Below are 12,149 nucleotides of genomic sequence, written 5' to 3' on the forward strand. Positions count from 1 at the left end.
ACTGACCCCACACACTCGTGCGCACACATGCCCACCCACAGCTCCCGAGGCACACGAGTACCTGGACTGATGGCTGGTTTAAGATTTTTTGAAGACTCTGCCAAAACTTCCTTTCAAATAGAGTAGTCASGTAGTGTATATTCTAACAGTTAATAAAGTACCTTGCATGCTTAGGAAAGGACATGCCATCCATAGARTTGCCTATTAAATTGAATTTATTCAAGTCAGTAAATTACCTAAAGAAAAGAAAGTACAATCTGTTAAAGAACTTGGCTACCTTCTTCCATAGTGTAGCAGGCAGCTTTTAAAATCAGCTATCAAACTACAAAATTCTTTATCAGCGTTTCAAAATACTATTAATCTTAACCAGAATTCTTAAAACATACAACTTATGAGAAGGTAGGGATTTATGCTTCTGCTATGTTACCCTGCACGAGGTGCTGCTGTGGTCTGAAGTTCCCATCTGGCCCTGTCGGAAGGATTTCCAGCCTGTACTAKTCTGTCTCTTCATGAAATGCTGAAAAGGTCAAGCAGAGGCAAAACTTACACTTCACAGTAATTTGAGTATTGCTGTCTTGCCAAGAAATGTTCACACTAGCTGAGAATTTCTGAGAACCAGATTCAGATCTGGGCTGTTCTTCAGTATTTCAGAATTGCCTAGTATCAATTCTTGGCCCCGATTCCTCTTTACAATTGGATTAATAACATAGCAGAGTTAGGGGAATAAACAGATGTTTTGTCAAGACAGCAAAAAGAGATGTACAAATAGTTTACACAAATTACAAACTCCAAAACAATACATACATGATGAAAGACTTTTCATGGATAGGATTATAGAATTATCTAAAATTCTCATTAAAGGAGGTGACCTATCTGTAGATCGAATTTAAATCACGGCAGCGAACTGTAGAGCAATGTGGATATTCCCATTACCATGTATGGAACGCTGAAGGATCCTCCACAGCTGACCTGCCAAAGGACAAATGCATGATGAGATTACCACTGCCAGCAATCATCTCTGCTATATTTAGCTGTCTCAGGAAGTGCTCTGTTTTAGGGAATAAGGATTTTGCAATTCTGAAAACACCGATCATGGACAGTTACTTGAAGTTAACAGGAATATACGTCTGCGGAAAGCAGATGGGATTTGGCCTTGAATGAGGAAAACAATCTGTACCTTCATGTTGTTGTATCTTGAATAAATATTACTGCCACTAAGAGATGCAGCATATTTTCTAAGAGCAAAATCTAGTTTAGGCTTGGATTTACAGATTAACCTAGAAAATGTACATGTTTAATTTCTCAGGGTATTAGGAACCATAATTTTCTTGTGTTCCTCTGAAAATCCCACATTTTAGACCCAACAAATACTTCTGCTGATTCCTACAGTCATTTGTTATAAAAGTAGATTCACTTGAAAAAATAATTGAAGGAATAATTGAAAAAATAATTCAGGATTGGTTCAGGTGCATACAGCTGCGGTTGCACACATAACACTGAGCCCAAGAGCTGTATCACTGATGCCAAAGGCTATAACAGTGGTCATGCTGGTTTCAAAATTCTGCTTCTCATGGTGGAGAGCTCCCTTTACTCTCCAGAGAGCACTCAGTGCTTTGCACCTACGCTTTGCTCTTCACAGGCCAAAGACCTGTGTGCGCACTGCTGCACACCGGAGTTGTCCACCTAAGTGCTACTTCCGTTTCCTTCTATCCTCCACCAACCTAATATAGGAGTAGCTCTGAATGCTACTTTGGAAGCTACATGGCTTCCAATACTGTGAAATGCAGGCAAAGAAAATTTGTGTCTACCCACAAAATGCCATGAAATAATCTCAAACAAATCAAGCAGTAATTTAGGAAAACTGGCAAAGCCCATTTAGCTGGTCCTACAGGTTTCATCCTGTCTTCCACTTCACTCTTTTATACAACCTACCTACTTTATAGTGATCGTAACCGGCTCAACAAATGCTCTCGGAGAGTAACTGTCAGTGGTGCTGGTGTAAAGACAACACAAGTAAAGAACGCCACTTGAGGCACACTTACCTTGACCCATTCATGAGACTTCAAAAATGCCAGGAACTCACTTTGTTCAGAAAGAGCAGATCTGGACAGTCTGTTCCCTACCTGGATAAAGATGGAAATTAATAATGTGACATTGCTTAGAAAAACTCTTTTTCATATCTTTATTGCTGTGCTTGACCAACTGACACCAAAAACTGTACATGCACTTAGGACATATACAGTCCTGAAAAGCTGAATGTGACTACAAATAATGTGGATTAAGAGATATGCCTTTTCCAGGGATTAGAAATGGCTTTATATACTCTGGCCATCACTGAAAAATGTAAGTAAAACACATGCAGATGAATTGCTTTGAGCTTTTACCACACTACATGAAGAGTTTTCTAGGTACTCATGTTTCTCATAGATATATTCTAAAAGTCACATTTTTTACTGTGATAAGTTAGTAATATTTTTCAAATAAAATTAACAATATATCACAGAGAAAAAGCTTCTGCATATTAAATGTTAGACAGCTGCAGAAGCTTACTAAATATTATGCAATTTTCTTTCTACCTAACCACTCAAAATTAAACACAACAAAAAAACCAAAAGAAATTCAGAAAGATCAAATGAATGCGTTAAAATAACAATCTTATTTAGTCATATGTGGGAAGATGGCATGAATCCTCACATGCAATTTGGCACTAACATTGAACTTCTGTTTACCTGCTTAGTAACATAGATTAGCACCCAGGAAAGGCTTCTAGAGAAACGTTTACTTCTTCTTTCTTAAAGTAGATTTTATAATGCCTAACTTTCAATATTTCCTTCACCGAGACTTTCTGTCTCTGTTTTCCTGTCCTCTACACCGGATCATATCTGCCTTTCAATTGTTATTTTGGATTTATTATTCCATCTCTCTTCAGAGGACACAGCCTGTGAAGATTTAAGCCCCTTTTTCTCTTGCACACCAGAGTCCAATTTGACAGTCTGCTTCCTGTACCTAAATCCATCACAGTTTATGGAACTTCAAACAGGCACAAAGTTCACACTAAAGGATCAGACTGCAGGGCCACGACCTAGTTTATCAACTGTTTAGTAAGCTGACAAATTTTTTTGCTGATGAGAGTAAAGGAACAGAGGCACAGGAGTGTTATTTGACACGTTAAGTCTTGCAAATGCTCTGAGAAACCTTTCTTGACACCTCCCTATGACTTATGTTTTCAGCATCGCTGCTATGCCAGCTTGTGCTTCTGCATCTCAAGATTGATTCAGTTTGTGCTAGCTGGTTACTGGATCTGTGATGTACACAGAAGGACGAGGACCCAAGCTTGTAAGTGCTAAGCAAAACCTGCGCATTGCACTGAATTCAATCTCTGGCAACACAGTGCTGAATAATAACTAAGAACTAAATTAAGGTCAAAAGAAGTCTGAGGTCTTGAAAATGCGYGCTTACAAAAAGCTAAGTGGCCACAGACTTTATGGGAGTCACTGGAACACAGAAATGAAGAGCACTTCTCAGAAAATGCATACTGCTCAACACCGCAAAGGTAACATCTACACCATGGGGCTGCTGATATCCAGGTAGAGCTCTTCTGGAATTAGACAGCAGTGAGCAAGAAATCCTGCAGGAGGATCTGCCCAAGCAATAGSGAGATCAGTGCCATTCCAGAGAGGCAGATCTACTTCCCATTAGAAAGACTGCTGCTCCGATTTTCTGTATTTCTGTGTATTAAAAGCCCTTTTGGAAAGTCTGTAATAATCATTAATAACTGCCGGTAATGAAATAAAAAACATTGATATTTAAAACAGGTTCATCAGGCAAAGCAATCTCAAAACTCACAGCAAACGCAAGCTATGAAATGATCTCACTGATGACATCAGCTGTGGTTCACATAAATCACACAAGACTGAACAAACAGGTCCCATTCTGCTTGCTGAGTTACCTACAAAGAGAAAAGAGAGCTGACAAGTGTGAATGTTCAAGCACTCCTAACACTCTGCATGTCAAACGACCGCACGGAGGGCCAGGATGCCACAGGTGGCCTGCTTCTGGCACCCAGCACAGCTCTTGGCGCAGTTATGGGTACATGCAGTGCTGCAATCTGACAGCCTAGACACATCAGTAATTACACAAATTAATGGTACTTTACATTGGCAGACATGCAACAAAATATGAAGCTATTTTACTGATTTACTAAATTCATACAACTCAGTATTATTTTTTCAAACACATGATTTTCTTCAAGGAAGTTCCAAACCATTTAAATAATCTGCAATGTTAGAAAAATCTGCTTATAATATTTGAGGAGAAAATCTGAATACCTAAACAGACTCTCCCAATGGTATTCACATTTTGTTCAGCGTCTCCTACAAGTACTAACCAGTGCCTGTTCTAGATATGCTAGAGATATGCTATTTAGCAGGACAAAATCACTGCACTTACTTGTCCATGTTATAAAYTCATCAGAGATGCTCAAGGTCCAGGCTCTTTCCTCAACGGTCTTCGGCATCTCAGACTGACCTCTTGTACTGTCAGCTCTTGAGCCAACCTGCACAGCTGAGCAAAGGAAGACAACATTAGCTCTTGGGTGCTCTGCGTTTTATCTTAGGGTGCCAGACAGTGCGAGAGTGCAGTAATACCTGTAATACAGCTGGGAATGGAAGGAGTGTTTTTGCCAGTCCCACAGCTAATGATTTTAGCACTAAGCAAACAAGTAGGGTGGTTTAGTATTACCCCCAAATTAACAAAACATTTACGAGGTACACAGAGAGAAAAATAAATCACATTTGTGGCCACCTCTACATTAGTTCAGCTTCAAATTCTCCCAGTTGTCTCATCCAGCTAAAAAGCTGTTCAGACCTTATTTTTTCAAGTATCCTTGATATTTAATCAAGATACAGATGAAATTCTAGCCATGCACTTCAGTTTTCTCATTAATTCTAGGAACTAATGTAGATTTATGATTATTAGACCTTTTAAAAGCAGGTTGTTCAGCATTCCACCTGCAAGAAATTTACCCTAAATTTCTATTAACCAATTAATTAAAACRACAGGAAATAATTGCTGAATCCTTTGTGATTTCTAAAAGATATCAATATCTATAGTTATTAATTCATATTCACTCTCTCAACTATTGCGTTTCTAACACCAAATGAATTTTTATTGTTAATAGATCAAATACTCTTGATTAATATGTGTTGCTAATTTTTTTTTTTCTTTTTGTAAATGGCAACAGTAAACCATATTTACACAACACCTTTGATTCTGTGAGATTCATATTTTGGAAGGATGGACTGGAATGTTTCTTGTGCATGACTGGGAGAGGGCTTCATAATGCATGGGAAATCCTTAAGTGTGTTTGCACACAGGCATCCGCCCAGCTCAGGAAGGGAGCACTGTTTCCTGAAAACCATGAATAACCATTCTTAAGGCCTTTCCTCATTTCGCAAACAAATACATTTTTCTTTCAGTTTCTGCAGCCTCTGGCTATGTGAGAGCATTACTAGCCTGTAGAGCAGGTGAAAATGAGACTAGGCTGCATGAAACCAAAAGAACAGCCCACYGCGCCCTTGGGAGCCTGTGCCACTCCGACCCTTCCTGGGAGCCCTTGAGGCCTGGCTGCGAGGGAAGAGCATTCGGAGAAGACCCGCAGGCAGGCGGGGAGGGCTGAGGGACTGTGGCTGACTGGGCAACAATTTTGTCTCGTGGCAGCTTTGGGGAGGCAAACAGTTGTTTCCATTCCACAAGGGAATAAACAACCTTGRACCTCTGGACCTTTTTCAGAGAATGGTGTTAGGTTCTAAATGTCTTTTCTTAATCAAATCTTTTTCTTTYCATTTCTCTTTCTCTATTTGGCAACAACTTGACAGTCCCAATCCGAACCAGAAAACTTTCATAAAAAAAAAAATCAACATTTCCATTAAACATTTTAGCTTTGAGAAAGCAATATTCATTGACAAGAAATAAACAGTCAAGACATTATTTCTTCCCTGAGGTCATGGAGCAGGGAGGCACACACAACTCTCTTAATTCCACTGGCATCTTACTTCTTCCATGATGAATACCCCAGTTTTTTACTAAGATTTTGTCTGTCTTATCACAGTACAAAAAGGTGATAATAAAATGGCACAAAGAAAGGGYGAACAGAAGTTAATTCACTTGTTTGTAAGACTCACAGATAAAGTAGTGATGGATGCTGTATAAATATAAAATTTAGATAAATACATAAGGAGTGAAATGAGGGTGTCTCGGGCTCCCTCCCATTTCTGCCAAGACCTCTGTAGGGCTTGGCGCCCTGCGGGATGCTCCCTGCTCCGGCCCACCTGCCTTGGTCCTGCTGCGGGAACTTACCCCGGTCGGTCCTGGGGTGCCTACTSCCGTCGACAGCGGCTACCAGAGCAGAGCAGTGGCGTAAAGAGCTACTTTTATTTTAAGTCCTTTGAGCCATAAGATGAAAAGTACAGATGTGACTCAAAAACTTAGCAACTGCCTTAACTAACTTCAGTATTTGCAGGCATCCAGATATACTTACTTCAGCAGTAATTCAGCCTTCTATAGAAGGAAACTTTGCTGACGCTGAGCTAAGTTTATCCAAGGCAAAACTCACAAGATAAGAGCCATAGATCTAATACTATTTTATGATATAGGCTCTTGTTTTAACGAGACATAAGAGAATCAATATTTTCCTAATGGGAGATGATAAAAGGGAGGAATGAAAATTGCATTTGTAAGTCAGCTACTACAGGAGATAAAAAAATTAAAAAGCACTTATCAGTCTCAAACCCATTTTAACGTTTCACAGAGATATAACTGCAAAGGTTAATAAACCATACTGATATGAACATGCATCTGCTTTGTTGGAGTTAATGCCTTCAAGTCCATTAAATCCATAAATATGTGGATACTGAACTGACATTTCCAAACTTACACTCTAACACAGACATCCATCAGCAGGATAAGATAAAGTATCGTTACATTTCTACATTCATAGTCAGTGGTGACAGTCAATGGCCAATCAGTAAATCTCCAAAAGGGGTCAATGTCTCCACTGAAATGGAAAGTATGTGCYGTACCACTTGACATTTTCTATATATAATATAGTTTATATAATTATGACAAATAGCRTATTTCAATTACAGCAACTTTCCTGTAAGTAAAAGCTGAAAGTTTCTAAGAACTATACTGACTAATATGGTACAGCTCTTGGCTGTACTGTGGCAGACAAACAGAACAGCATTTCATCAAAAGGTTGCAATTGTGACACCCATTAATAAACGCCAAAAAGCTCAAGTTTAGGGGAATCTACGGTTTGAAGAGAGCAAGGGAGATGCAGACTTCTGTACTTGCTGCCATTTATAACACTGTAGGCTGGGAGCCAGATTATGACTGTCATTGCATAGCGCCTTGTGGGAGACAGCGGGGGCAAAGGTCCCRAAACATCCTGCTCAGGGTGTTACCTGCCAGCACAGCCCCCCGCCCCGATCGCTGCCRTGAAGCCGTGTTCCTCCCTCGCGTCATCACGTAACTGAGCAACGCCTATGAAATGCCTTGACAGCTCTTGGCATACAYGGTGGAGCAACTTTGCATAGAGGGTTTTGTTTTTTTTTGTAATTAATGTTCTCTTCCACAAATACCTCTTCTGGCCATAAAGGGCTGTTTCAACAACTGCAGGTACATTCAACCCAAGACAGTCAATTTGAATGAAAAGTGAAGCACCTCGTCTTTCTCATAATAGTAAAGAAGTCTGAAAACAGCTGGATGGGGATTACTCTTGTATATAGTTTAAAATAAAATTATATTCCAACATTTTTCAGTATAAATTGCACAGATGGCATTTTATTACAGTACAGTCTGCTAACTTCTATAGTTAAGTCCATGAGACTACAAATGTACTCTGTCCACAAGAGCACTGTGCCTTCTGTGCCCAAGAAAAATGAATAAGGTCTGTACAGCCAACCAGTGAGTAGGACAGAAATTTCACCTACATAGCACTTGGGAAAAATTCTGTCTTGGCACAAAGTAATTTTTATAATTTGGGATTTAGCTTTTTCCAGTAGAAAATTCCACCTCGCACATGGCATGGATGTGAATTATCGAAGAGCAGAGCAGTACGGTGCTTGTTATGTTTGCTGTATACTCTTGCTCCTGAATGCTCTTGCATGTACCAAAAAACATTGGGTATCCCAAATAAGAAAACTCTTCCAAAACTATTACTGCCAGTGTTCAGGCAAATAAGTGCCTAAMATGATAATTTTCTCTTAGTACCTGATATTTCTATTGCTTCAAGAGGCCTTTTTTTGTCTTTCGTCTTTTGAACTTGGAAACTGAATCGGTACTTTATAAAAGAGGAAATGCAAGTATTTGCAAAACTTATAATGTCAAAATCCAATTCTGTTCTTATTTATTTCTTAGACATTCATTCTTCTCAGTAGATTCAAGCTAGTGTAAGAAAGAGGAATATTTTGCCTTTGGAATCCCTTACCACACTGATTCTCAGTTTGTAGAAAACATGAGCAAATTCACATGACAACAACCAGAAACATAATAACTGGGTTAGACTTTATGCAGGAGCTGCCACAACTTATAAATTTCACTTGACTCCTAATGTGATTAGGACATCTTTCAGTGTTCATTTTCTTAGAGCAGACACTGTTTAATTGTTTTTATTTCTAGGCTTAGCTATACACAATTATTTTCTAGGGAACAAATGTAATCTTATATTAAATATAAGTATGATCTTGGACTCAACATAAAAAAGAAATTCTCCTTGAAGTGTAATGCAATCTGTKATTCCAGATGTGCAAGAAACTAATCAAGAGATAAGTCACCCTTTTAACTTCAGAAAGAATGTTATATGTGAAATATGTGAAAGACCTGGATTAATCCATTGAAGTGCAGAGGCAGCCATACTGAAATTTATTTTAAATAGCATTACTTTTCCTTCCCCTACTTTGAAGTATTCCTAATCTTTTGTGATTTGCTGACAGTATCTCAAAGTATATCACATTTATGTCATCACTCACCTGGCACCATTGCTTGCAATAGGCTTTGTGTTTTTCACAATAGCACAGAATAACTTATTTTGAGATAAATTTATTGTGGAAATTTTCAAGGTGAGATATGTATGATATTTTCCTGGGTCCTCACTTCAACATTTTCAAAACTGAAAGTCAGTGCCAACTATTCCCAGTAGTCTAAAAGGTTTCATTTAAGCTTAGCAGCTGATATTTAAAGAAGAGTTCRCATATCGCATATCATAGTTCACTGAAGGTAGCTGCAAATTTTCCAGGGGAAACTTATTATTTTTTCCAGTTCAAGTAAATTATTACACTTTAAGGATTATGACTGTAACTGTGGTATTTGCAAGACAGCTAAGAAAAGAACACAGCTGACTGATGTCATTAATGGATTGTAACCAAGAGAACAACATCAGTTTTCCGAAGCAGTTTGGGAATCCATTTTTAAGAAGATTATTGAAGAAACTGTGGCAGAGGTAACTGTATAAAAAGAGAGGGTAGCACAAGTATGGAAGTTCTTGCTTGGGAAAGTGTGCTGGCAAATATGATGACTTTAGGAAAGTCATAGAAAGAATGGATATTAGATTAGATCTCAAATGATTATCTTCTATTTTTGCAGATTTGTAATCAGCTTCTTAAATTCTTATATACTCATTGACTTTAATTCTTCCCCATAAAAAGACCAGGTCCTMTGAAATCTAATGAGCCTAACTTTTGGTTGCAATGAGGACAATCTTACTGTATCCAACTTTAGACTGATATTTCATGTGTTCAGAAAATTATTGACCAATTCATTGAGAATTTAGCTGCTGGCAGTATCATCAGTCTTTTCCCAAAATAAACAGTATAAAGGAAATTCATATCTGCATAAGGCAGCTGCCAAAGAATTAAGAAATACAGAAGCTATTCATTTYATGACAGATATTCTCTTGGTAAAAACCAGATACGAGTACCCCATACAAGCAGTCTTCCTTCATTCTAGAGTGCATTCAGAGAAGGAATTGCATTTGCAAGGAGCTGAAGACCAACCATTCACATACTTGGACTTCATTTCAGAATGTCGCTGCTTTACAAATATTAGGAAAAAAACCTTATCTGAGGGACTGTTTCATTAGCTGCAGACCTGATGTAACCAAAATACTGGAGGAACAAGAAAAATTAAAACAAAAAACAAAGCATTGTACACAACAAAGAGAAATCTTACTGAACAACCTGCCACAAGCTATAGAGAAAGTGTCCTGCCTGAAATCTGTAGAGATAGGATGGCTCTTGCAGAGCTGAAAGAAACTAGGACCTAACCAATCCAATACAAAGCAGATCTTCCCAAAACCTCAAATTTTTAGTTCTTCACAGTATCATCTTCATGACTGTTCAATGCAAAGACAACAACCGTGGTTAATAGAAGTGCTCATATTTGCATGTTAAACCTGAGAAAACCTCAACAAAAGAAAACCTGATTTGTAAGTTGTTTCACATAGCAGCATTTAAAACTTGTAGACTGTGCATGAAAAGTACAAGACGACAAATAATTGCTTAGAAAAAAAAAAAAGAGACAGAAGAGAGACTAAGAAAAAAAAATCTAACAGCAACAGGAGAAAAGGAAAAAAAGGAATTCCTTTTGCACATACCTTTGAATAATAAGCATTGTGGAACAAAATATTACACAGATCAGAACTGTAAACGAGTTAAACATAATTTAAGATTATTACACGCAAAGCATGGCAGTTGCTACAGTCTGTAGTATGAACTCAGATGAGAGTACGAGCTGTGCTTCCATTTTTCTGAGCCTGGAAACAAGGTTGGAAGCTGCACAGTCAGCCCAAATGAGCTGACCAGAYGCAGCGAGGTCTGAAGGTGGGTTTAGAGGACCCAAACCATAACTGCAGTCACTTCCTGCCCTCCAGAACTAGGGACACATGGCTAAAACCCACAGATTACTCTGGCAGCTTGCAGGATCAGTGCTTTAGGAGATGTCAAACAAGAAGGATCCAAGCTGCTTCATAGGTTAATTTTGCTTTATCCCGTAGGAATCATTTATGCAGATTTTTTTTTGTCTCATATACAGACCTGATTTATAATTCAGTTTTGCATAGCTCAGTTCACTGATCTCCGTCGAGTCATTAAGCAAATAAAGGAATTATTTGGAGGTAACAGCTTTTGTATTTGACATTTTAATGAAATTTTATTTTGACTTTTGTGACTGAACTTGGAAATGTTGATCAAGGATATTTATATGAATAAAGAATAATGGAAAAATTATTTCTGGTTCCTGATCTCCTGGGAACAGAAAAAATGCAACCTGTTCATCTTTTATTGCTTTACTCTATATAAACAGGGAATTAAGGGTTTCCAGCCCATCACTGCCATCTAAGGGCACATATTTTCCCTAGGACATTCTCATTTTCACATTAATTCTGCTCAGGTGGAGGTACACTATTCAGTTTGTCATTTCTAAAACTACTCACATTCATCACACGTTGCACCCTTCTTAGCAAAGACACGACAAAACCTAGAGTGGGAATAYAGAAATTAAACTGGATATTTAGTCAAAAAATGTTGTAATCATGAACATGAAAATTCAAAATGGAGATTAATACAGTAGGGKTTTTTTTGCTGAAATGGGAACAGTTAATAGCTTGTACAATACAATAACCATGACTTTGAGACTGCTCACTGCCAGTCATTCTTTGGGGTTTTTTTTTTGAAAAATAGAGCTCCTCATTTTTTATCATTGCTAGGTTACATCAAACATAGCATTTTATTCACTTTGCACATGCTTTTGTGATATACCCAGTAATGCAAATAAGTAACTGAGATATYTGTTGGGTGTACACAGTGTCATCTCAGTTTTTCGAAGAGTTAATCTCTATTTAACCATTCCAGATAACGTAAACTATGCTGTTTGGGTGTCTGTATGTATAAATGCTCGCAGCTCAGAAGTCACAATGCCCAGATAGGTTGACAGGATTATCTTTGTACTCTGTGCTTCACACTTTAATGCTGTATTGGCCTGGTATAAAAAGCACATTCTTAACTTTAATCAAAACAAACAGAAGCCTTTACTTGTTTAAAGCTATGCATGAACTCAAGTGTTTTGCAGGATCATGTTACATACACAGGCCTATA

The 12,149-nt window shown here is 38.2% G+C and overlaps 1 long non-coding RNA gene across 2 annotated transcripts; it reads right to left on the reverse strand.

Annotated features, from left to right (window-relative positions):
• Positions 1-219: 219 nt before the first annotated feature.
• LOC112970286 lies at positions 220-11,653 on the reverse strand. 2 transcript variants are annotated; one of them, XR_003254938.1, is made up of 5 exons: positions 11,489-11,653; positions 4,450-4,563; positions 3,847-3,949; positions 2,043-2,123; positions 220-969 (listed from the first exon to the last, which is right to left on the reverse strand). It is a non-coding gene; the product is annotated as an uncharacterized LOC112970286 (long non-coding RNA). The 2 variants fall into 2 exon arrangements; XR_003254937.1 differs by lacking the exon at positions 11,489-11,653 and having other exon boundaries at positions 4,450-4,813.
• Positions 11,654-12,149: the final 496 nt, after the last annotated feature.

Source organism: Apteryx rowi, unplaced genomic scaffold (assembly GCF_003343035.1).
Source record: "Apteryx rowi isolate R43461 unplaced genomic scaffold, aptRow1 scaffold_39, whole genome shotgun sequence".
Taxonomy (NCBI): domain Eukaryota; kingdom Metazoa; phylum Chordata; class Aves; order Apterygiformes; family Apterygidae; genus Apteryx; species Apteryx rowi.